This window comes from Lagenorhynchus albirostris, chromosome 18 (genome assembly GCF_949774975.1).
Source record: "Lagenorhynchus albirostris chromosome 18, mLagAlb1.1, whole genome shotgun sequence".
Classification (NCBI taxonomy): domain Eukaryota; kingdom Metazoa; phylum Chordata; class Mammalia; order Artiodactyla; family Delphinidae; genus Lagenorhynchus; species Lagenorhynchus albirostris.
Window position 1 is genome coordinate 58,861,184 of NC_083112.1, and position 10,500 is coordinate 58,871,683.

Sequence of the window (10,500 nt, forward strand, 5' to 3'; positions counted from 1 at the left end):
AGCCGCTTTCCTGCCACCATGTTTTCAAATTCGTCTGCATTAAACTTAGTAAATCCCCACTGCTTGGAGATGTGGATCTTCTGGCGGCCAGGGAACTTGAACTTGCCCCTGAGGAGGGCCTTAATCACCTGCTCCTTGTTCTACAGCTAGGTGCGGATGGACATTTTGACTTGGCCAGTGTGGACCCTCTGCCTCATTTTAATTTAGGACCTTTAGGAGGTGATTATCTCCAGATGCTCTCATATTCTGAGGAGCTGGGAATTACAGCTTCAACATAAGAATTTTGAATGGACATAATTCAGCCCATAATACTACTTTAAACATAAGTCATACGGAGGTCTCCCACTCTAATCCATCACCTCATAGATCATTCTTTCTTCGCTTTTAATTAACCTCCCACTCTAAAAGCAGTAATCCCAGCTCCCTGAGATTCACTTAGTTGTTCAATTTCAGTAAACATGTATAAGAATATCAGAACTGTTAACCTGTACCCCTGTGTGAAACAACTTTATCAACTAAGTATGTTTATGTACAGTATCTTTTGCTTTGAGTCTTACAGTCTCCACACATATCTCAAGTTACTTAGGTCAGTATCTTTCCCACCATCCTCTTCAGACAGGTTATTTCATACATTTGTAATACCATTAGTTTCTTACAGTTTGAATTTCTGTGTGACTTCCTAAATGACTTAAAATTTGCATGCATTAAAATTTACTCTTTGTCCTGTAAAGTTCTGAGTTTTGACTTAAGCAGTAGTGTCATGTTTCCATCATAGTACTATAAAGAATTGTTATCACTCCCCTAAAAAGTTCCCTGCAGCTCACATGGTAAACCTTCCCCGAACCTCTGGAAACCACTTTTATCATTGTTGTTGCTATAGTTTTGCATTTTTCAGAAAGCCATGTAAATGGAATCATATTATGTAACATTTCTGAAATGGCTTCTTTCACTTAGGAATATGCATTTAAGAATCATCCCTGATTTTGCATGGTTTGATAGCTCATTTGCTTTTATTGATAAATGGTTTTTCATTGTATGTATATATCATAACTTGTTCATAGTAGTTGGTTTTAGGGCTGTAGTATGGTTATTCAGTGTGATTCTTGTTTAGAGCTTTTAATTCTGTTGTAGTATGCTTAATTCAGCAGAAGAACTGGAGAAGAGTTGTGCAGCAGCATAGTCTCATTGACTCCAGCTCTGAGTTTTATAGGTAATATACTAGTACTAAAGAAATACAGCTTTGTTATGCAGAAAATGCTTTTGGTAAAGGCAAACTATATTGAATAGCTAATGGAGCATCATTATGCTAGAAAAAAAATAATAATATCTTGACCTTCATTGCCTCACACATAGGTATAGTATTTTAGCTCCATTTATCATAACCCTGTACAGTATCCAAGAATACTCTGATGTAACTTTTTACATCCTTTTCATCTCCTCCCTTCTAAAAGCAGATGTCAGGTCCTGTAAGACTGTGTTGTACTTTAGTTTCTTTGTTGCTCCTAAACACACACAAAGCTCTTACCAATTTTACCTCTGTTCTATCTACCATCACAGTCTTATTTTTTAAAATGTCACTAAGATTATTCATGTCAGAATTTGGAGAAGAGAGATACTATAAATTACAGTTTTTTGGAAAATTTCTTAGAGATGATAATTTTATTTGGTCCTTCAAGAATGATTAATGTGTGGTAAGCCAAGTGGATGGCGGGAGGGTGTTGTCAATAACATTCCAAATTAGGGTAGACATACACAGAGTACTAATTATAATACGCCCATTTTGAAGGTAAAGAAGTTGACCTTCATATATAAGAACTTTGTGGGAAATGAAAAGACATGTGATTTAAATGATATTGACATCAATTGCAGTAGCCAAGCGTGAACTATTAGGTCATTACTGAATCTGAGAGAGAAAGGTCTCCCTCAGATCCTCAAATATTGAGTCCAGTCTCGATAATTGCCTGAAAAGAAAAAAAATTTCTCAGTCTACTTTGAAATGGATAATCTGTTGCTGACATTTATAGCTTAAATTATGTACAGAAGTTCTCTGGTCAGCTCTGATCACCTCTTGATCACCTCTTGTTAGCCTTTCTTCATTGAAAATTGAAGGCTAAATTTTCTAATCAAGGAGGAAGAGCAGAACTCTTGAGAACAGAGCCAATGAATTTTACAGCTGATTTTTCTATTTTGTTGTGTGTTGCTTCCAGTGTTTCCAAATCCTCTTCCATTCTGAGTTGGTGGCAGACAGCTGGGTCTGTGTTAGGGCATGAGCAATTATGTTGAAGGACTGTGTGTAGAGTATTTGAGACATGATGATGATAATAATTATTTTTATGTAAAGGCTCTAGCATTAAATTTACATATAATAGTCTCTTTCTTTTAGTGCCTTATACTTCATCTAATTATAGGGCTTTTGATCAACTGGTCTCTGGCAGTGAAAATTATCTTCTGCATAATTGGCCCCAAACCCAAACCTCCTACATTGTTGCCTTTTTGTCTCCTTTCACACATTCTACTTCAAGTATTTTGTCAGGGTCCTTTGTGGGGAAAAACAGTTAAAAATTTTAAAGTACTTAAAGAATCATTTGAATTTGTCACCAATTTAGAGTGACCATATTTTATATGTCTACATATATGAAGACTCACTTAGAACTGAACATTACGAGCTATAAGAAGTTGTTAAAGGTTATGCTGTATTAGAGTTCTCCAGAGAAAAGAACCAATAGGGGGTATGTGTGGATATATAGATGTATAAATATATTTATACAAACATGTATGTATGAATATAAATAAATATATATGGAGACTTACTGTAAGGAATTGGCTCATTTATGGAGGTTGGTAAGTCCCAAGATCTTACAGGATGAGTCTGCAAGTTGGAGACTCTGGTGAGCCAGTGATATAGTTCCTGTCTGAAGGTTAGCAGACTTGACAGACATGAAAAGCCAATGTTTCAGTTCAAATCCAAAGGAGGAAAAAGCTGCTGTCCTAGTTTGAAGGCAGGTAGCCAGGAAGAACCCTGTCCTACTTGGGACAGTAGGCCTTTTTGTTCTTTTCAGGGCTTCGATTGATTGAGGCCCACCTACATTAGAGAGGGCAATTGGCTTTACTCAGTCTGCCAATTTAAATCTCAGTCTCATCCCAAAGCACTCTCATAGGCACACCCACAGTGTTCAGCCAAATATCTGGACACCTCGTGGCCCAGTCAAATTGACACATAAAATTAGCCATCACACTATATTTTGAGTTCTAGAAATTTCTACTGGATTAATGATGAAATACGGAGGAAAATCTTGGCACATACTTCATAACAAGCTGCAGAGATTAAATAGGTAGAGTACTTCTCTAATGAAAAGTAAAACCCTACCTAGTTTTCCACCTGTGTTGGGGAAAACAGTTCTTCCCTACTGTGTGTCTCCTTTTACAATAAAACCACATGGAACACTTTGCTTCTGACGCTTATGGTCACCAAATGTCTGGGGATGTTTTCCTGCAACAGTGATCAAGTCTCACACAGCAACTGGGTGTTCTACAATTGAACTCAGTCCAGACACTATTTACCTAGAGATGGTATCAGATCCCACAGGTTAAAGGCTTAGTCCCACAAAACTTCACCTCTGCTTCCTCAAAACACACACACACACTCACACACTCACACACACACACACACACACACATTCACTCGCTCTCGCTCTCTCTGTAGATACCAGTTGCAAGCCCAGGTTCTCACCTTTGCTTCTAACAGGCTATAATAGCTCAAAGGTTGCAGTGATCTCCTCCTTGGGATAATTTACTAGAGCATCTCACAGACTGCAGGGCAACACACACTTACATTTACCAGTCTATCAAAGGATATGATAAAGGATACAGAAGAATAGTCAGATGAAGAGATACAAAAGGCTGTGTCTGGGAGGATCCTGAGTGCAGGAGCTTCTGTCCTGGCGGAGTTGGGGTGCATTGCCCTTCTGATGTGGATGGGTCTGCTAACCTGTAAGCTCTCTGAAACCCATAGTTTTGGGATTTTATGGAGGCTTCATCACACAGGCATAATTGATCCTTAGCACTATTTTCAGCCCTTCTCCATTTCAAGAGCATGGGGATGTGGGGCTGAAGTTCCAAGCTTCTAATCACGGCTTGGTCTTTCCAGTGACCAGCACTCATCCAGGAGGCATCCAGAAAGCCACCTAGAGTTGTCCCATTAGAACAAAAGACACTCCTGTCACATGGGAGATCTCTGTATCGGGAACTGGAGTCAAAGACAAAATAATAGAAAAAAAGATATCACTAGTGCTGTCCTCACTTAAGAAATGACTAGGGTTTCAGGAGCTGTTTGCCAGGAACCGGGGGCAGGGACCAATACATATTTTCCATTATCTCACACCTATCTTACAATGAACCTATTAAGTGCTAGGGTGTAAATTTGTAGACTTTGCTATTTTTACAGTATTATGTCTTTAACCACCTGGAACACAAAATTAGTTGAGTTTTACATACTGCACTCCTATGTCCACATTATATTACAAGATGGTGAAAATTGGAAATGATTCCTGCATGATGCCACCAATGACAGCACTAGAATGGGGAGGGCATTGGAGGTCAATACTGTCCTTAGACTTGGGCAACAGGCCCTGAATATCACAAATACTCAAACATAAAAGACTTTTTTAGTTAAGGAATTTTTTGAAGAAAAAATGTTAACAATTGAGCAAAATGGAATTATAAGCGAGGGAAACATGAACCAAGATAGCCATCCAGGCTACAGGATAACTGAATGGGCTTCGGGGTCAATGGTCTCTGCCTAGGGTTTGTTTCAAGTTTAGCTCTCCAAATTCCCCTAATAATGTCTAGGCAGACTGGTTATCTCAGACCACTGTTCTTTCTCCCTTTCTCTGCTTGTGTGAAGTAGTTTGGGAGCTATGTGGAATTGCCTGGCAGTTCTGAATTGGAAACCGGTAATGTGAAGGAGGAGAACTTGTCTGACTTTGTGGGCAGTTTGACCTGGTAGTCTCCATCCAAGTTTCAGGTCCAGTCACTGCCTGAGTTTGGGATCTGAGCACTCTTGCCCGTGATCTGTCTAGAACATCCACATTATCACTCAGATGGGAGGGCTGACTCTGGTAGTGGTGTAATTATATCTTAAACATCTTTATACTCATTCTCTGTGGGATTACTGGGAAGCAGGACCCTTCATGGAAACACAGCCTGGGACAAGGGCTTAATCTATAACTAAAATATTTAAACGTATGACATGTGGGCCTACATTTGCCCTCTTGGCTTGTTGCTGTGATGGTCAAGGCAGTATGAGACAGTGTGGCTTATACACAGTATTAGGAAATTCATGGAAGACGGCCAAGATCCTTGCATCATATTCCTGAGGGAGGGAAGAATGGGGGCTGCAGAAGTGATTGTAAAGTTAGTAGGCAGAAGAATTGAAAACAGGTAGTGAAATATATGAGTGTGTGTGGGGGGGTGCGGAGTTTGAAGGATTTGGGGGCTGATCAGTGAGTAGAAAAGTTCGTGGTACTAAGAGTAGGGGAAAGGGCCTTCAGGGTTTTCCCTGCCTCCTGTTCTTCCCACCCCCTTCCCAATAAGGAGTCCTCAGCAGTGGTGCCTGAGTACGACCTCTGCCCAGTGACTCAGGTAAGGAAACCTAGGAATGAAGGTGACAGAGCTAAGACTGCAAGTATGTGAAGAACATGATGGTATGGGGGACTCTGAATCTTTGACCTCAACTCTCTTTAGAGATGGCTGTGAATTGGCTGTGCAGCATGTCGGATGTGGAGAGGGCAACTTTCCCACATGAAGCATGACAGGTAAAGCCTTTGTAATTGCCTGTGTTCAGAACTGAAAAATCACACAGGTTTTTTCAGCCAGGAACCAGATTCAGGCAATTTTTTTGAGGCAGTGACATGTGACTTTCAATTAAGTGGACACCAGCCAAACAAAGGCAAAGGAGGTAATTCAAATAAAGTTGGCAACATAGATTTGGACTATAAGGGTATTGTTGTAAAGAGCAAAACATTGAAGTAAGCTAGAGCTGTAATACACAAGGGGAAGGCGACTTAAACAAGAGGCTAGGAAAGAAGCATGACGAGTTTTGGAAGTGCTCACCTTTAGTCATTTTAAAATTGGGAGAGATGATCCTGCAATAGAATATGAAACTGAAAGCAAACAGATAAATGGAAATGGAAAAATATAGCCATATCAGAACAACAAGAACTAGAAGGAGACAGTAATCATTATCTAACAGTGGTTAAAGGTACAACTCTGAATTCTGTCGACTCTCTTCAAATCTTCACTTTTTCTAACTGCCTCAATTTTAAGTTTTAAAAAATAGCTTTTAGCTATTACTGTATACCATGTCATATTGATTCACTTTGGCCTCTTTAGAAAGGTTGGCTACTCCTCAGAATTAAAAATAGAACTACAGTTTAGCAATTCCTCTCCTGGATATTTATCTGAAGAAAATGAAGACACTAATTTGAAAAGATATATGTACCTCTGTGTTTATTACAGCATTATTTACAATAGTCAAATTATGGATAAAGAAGATACGTATATGTATATTCAGTGAAATATTACTCAGCCATAAAAAGTGAAATCTTGCCATTTGTGATAACATGGATGGGCCTGGAGGGTATTATACTGTGTGGAATAAGACAGGGAAAGACAAATACCATATGATTTCACTTATATGTGGAATCCAGAAAACAAAACAAAGGTACAAACATAAAATTGAGAACAAACAGGTGGTTGCCGGTGGGGGGGGGATGATGGGAGATAAAGACATACAAACTTCAAGTTACAGCACAAATAAGTCACAGGGATGAAATGTACAGTGTGGGGAATATGTTTAGTAAGTACCTAATATCTTTGTATGGTGACAGATGGTAGCTTGACCTATCCTGGTGATCATTTTGAAAGGTATAGAAATACCGAATCACTATGTTATGCACCTGGAACTAACTCAGTACTGTAGGTCAGTTATACTTTGAAACAAACTCATGGAAAAAGAGATCAGATTTATGGTTTCCGGAGGTAAGGGGTGAGGCGAGGGGGACTCGGATGAAGGCAGTCAAAAGGTACAAACTTCCAGTTATAAGTTCTAGGGATATAATGTACAGCATGATAAACATAACTTATAGTACTCTATGTAAGTATGTGAAAGTTGAGAGTATAAATCGTAAGTTCTCATCACAAGGAAAAATCTTTTACTTTAGTTTTGTATCTCTATGAGATGATGAATGTTCACTAAACTTATTGTGATAATTTTGTGATGCGAGTCAAATCATTATGCCATACATCTTAAACTTATACAGTGCTGAATGTCAGTTATCTCTATAAAACTGGAAGGAAAAAAGGAAGAAAAAGAGGGGTATCTAGAGAACACAAATTTCCCACACATCTTTACAAAGGAAATCCCTGGATTAAATACACAATAAAATTAATTACAGCAAGGGGGAAAATTGTTTTATCATTCTCTTTGGCTTTGTGGGTATATCTTTTAAACTTAATTTTCAGTGGAACATTATCCTCTTTATTTTTCCTACAATAACTTTAAATAAGATTCAAGACTATTTTACTGTGCTTATGTTTAAGAAAGAGGTTTTTTTTTTTCCTGTACTCAGAAAGAGGAACATACATCAGGGTGGCTCCAAAATTGCCTCATAATTTCTGAAAGCTGCCTGCTGTCTTCACTTCCTTTTAGTTCAAACTTCATTCCATTTCTCTCATTTTTTCAGTCCTGCTCTTTGTGAATTTACACCCAGAAGTTTGTCTTCAGCCTGAAGCTTTGTCTAAAGGAGAAGATTTCATTAGCTATTTCCATGAGTTCATAGATCCCAGATAATTCCCGTGTTGTCAGATCATTCAAAGGTTCTTTCGTAGCTGCAACTTAATTGGAGCTCACACATGCACTCGCATTTGTCTGCAGAATTCAGATTGGCCATTCAGGTTTTCTAGTTGATAATTATTTACAACTCTCCGGGCTTTCAGAAGTTTTTTTGCGTTTTCTGTTTCTTACCGTTTCTGCTACTATACAGGTTTTATGTGTGTTTGGGTTTCTTCCTCACCTATTAGAGTCTTGGCGATACAAGTGGAAACTTTATCATTCAGGTTTGTTTTATATGTTGTATTGAAGTTTTTTACCTGTTATCCTAGTTGCTGTGTCTGTTTTGTGGAGGTATATTAGAAGATTCAAAATCTACAGACTGCTTATAATAGAATCTTTAGATTTTTAAAATTGTATGAAGTGGATCAACGTTTATTTACTGAGTTTTACATGGCAGAAATTATGGTATATAATACGTACAAAAAGTGATTGTCTTCGTATTATCATCTCTTAATGATAGTAGATAACACAACAATTACGGTGCCTAGTTATCGTAGGAAACAAAGCACATAGGAAGGGAGCCAATTCAGATTGGGGTATGTGTGTGCCCACTTATAAGAGGCATTATTCAGGGAGGTAGTATCTTAACCAAATTCTAAAGGAAGGAAATATTTAAATTAGTGGTATAGAAAAATACTTGTGCAAAAGCCTTGAGAGTGATGAAATTACATCTTGTGGTAACTATAGTTTATTATAATGGATGTATACATGCAAGCTAAAGAATTTATATTTATCTGGAGAGAAATGAAAGGCTAGTTAAGAATGTTTAGCATGAGAGTGATGTTATTTTTTACCGGTTTTTTAATCTTTAAATATGGCAATCTGAATACAAAGCTTTTATTGGATCTGTTATGAGGCTGATAGGTCAGTGGTTTACTCAGATATATTTAATACACAAAAATAAGAATGACCCTAACCAAGATGCTTTGGCATTAAAAACAGTACTCCAAGAACATTGCCCTCTAAGATCTTACAATCAGGACAAGGTAATGTAAATAGCACAGGGAAAGTTAAATAGAAATAAAGTTCATTGAGAGTGACCAAAGAGTCCTTTGTGCAGGGGACACAAGAATTAAGCATATGCTTAAATTTTAATTCCTATGTTAGAACTTTTGCTGATGGACGTGTTACGGGAAATATTTCCACAGAATTTTGATGTTTCGTCTAAAATATTAAGACAGTATTTTTTAAGTGCACTTACATGTAACTTGTATATTTTGGTTTCTGCCATTTACTATCTTATTCATAAAGGCTGTTTTGGATCTATAAGCATCTTTTGTTTCTACAAACTAGATTTATAAGAAACAATTTTTATTCCTCAAGTTCTTTCTACTGAACTTAATGTGAAACTAAGTCCTGTAAATCTTATTTACTATACATCCTTTTTATCACTTGGTTAATTTCATCCTTGCCATACTGACTACCCCCTTAGTTTAGACCATAGCATTCTTTGAAAATATTGGTTAGGGGCCATATTATAAATCTCTTCTTTTAATAATACCTTTTATCCAATGTCTATCTCCCAACTCCAAGCCCAAGAAGATGGCTTTCCATAGCCATTAAAAAGGTGAGGTTTTTTTCCTCTTAAGTGTTTAGCTTCCAAGAGGAAAATGTAGCAGATATTACAAAATAGTATTTTACTCATTCTGTTCAAGCAGCTGAAAAAGAGTAAAGAACATTTTACTGGAAATCAAGGCCTGTTGAATTTTAACTTCCAGTATAACCAGTTGCATTTTATTTCACTGAGCTTCTGATTTTATTTGAAAAGTAAATAACATGTTCAAGGTCACTTGGTTTAAAACAGTGGATTTGAGACTCAAAACTTGACGAGCTGACCCAGTCACAAACTCAAAAAATATTCCAAGTCAACTTTACTGAGCTCAAACAAATTTTCTTTTTCGACCATTGAGAAACTGATTATATATAGTAGGGCTGTTTTGCAAGAATGCTTTGACTTATTTCTGGTTTTCCTCATGTTAAGAATTTTGAAGATAGACCAAACAGAGGTTAATTCTGGCTTTGCAAGTGTTAAGCTCTGTGACCTTGACAAGACTGTTGATGTCTCTAAACTGGTTTCCTATTGTACAACAATTGTGGCAGTAAGGTTTGTCATAAAAGAAGAAATGCCAATTGCTTAACAATTGCCTAGCATACAACTTGGCTCATAAATTGTGAAGATACTAAGTTTTGGCTTTGCAGTTCCCTTAAAATTTCATTGCAAGAATACATATTCTTCCAGTTCTTAAATAAGGACATACAATTGATCAATTCCCTATTTTAACACACATAAAAAAATATGCTAAGGGAAATTACGGATGGACAGTTTTGTGCTTTGAGTTGAGGAAATGTGACATGAATGCAGGTTAACTGAGAAAGAAAGGGGCCAGGTTCCCTCCTCTTCTTCTTTCTGCTATCTTGGTTTATAATAACTGACTTTATTGTCAATATTCTATGGTGTTGTCTTCTGTGTTCTCAGACAGCATGTGTGTATCTTCAAAATATGAAGTGTCTTTGATATCCCTACAAAACACACTCACAAACATACACTCATATTTCTCTAGGGAGAATTTGATATTTAATTGAGCATCAGGATAGTAGAGGAGGTAACT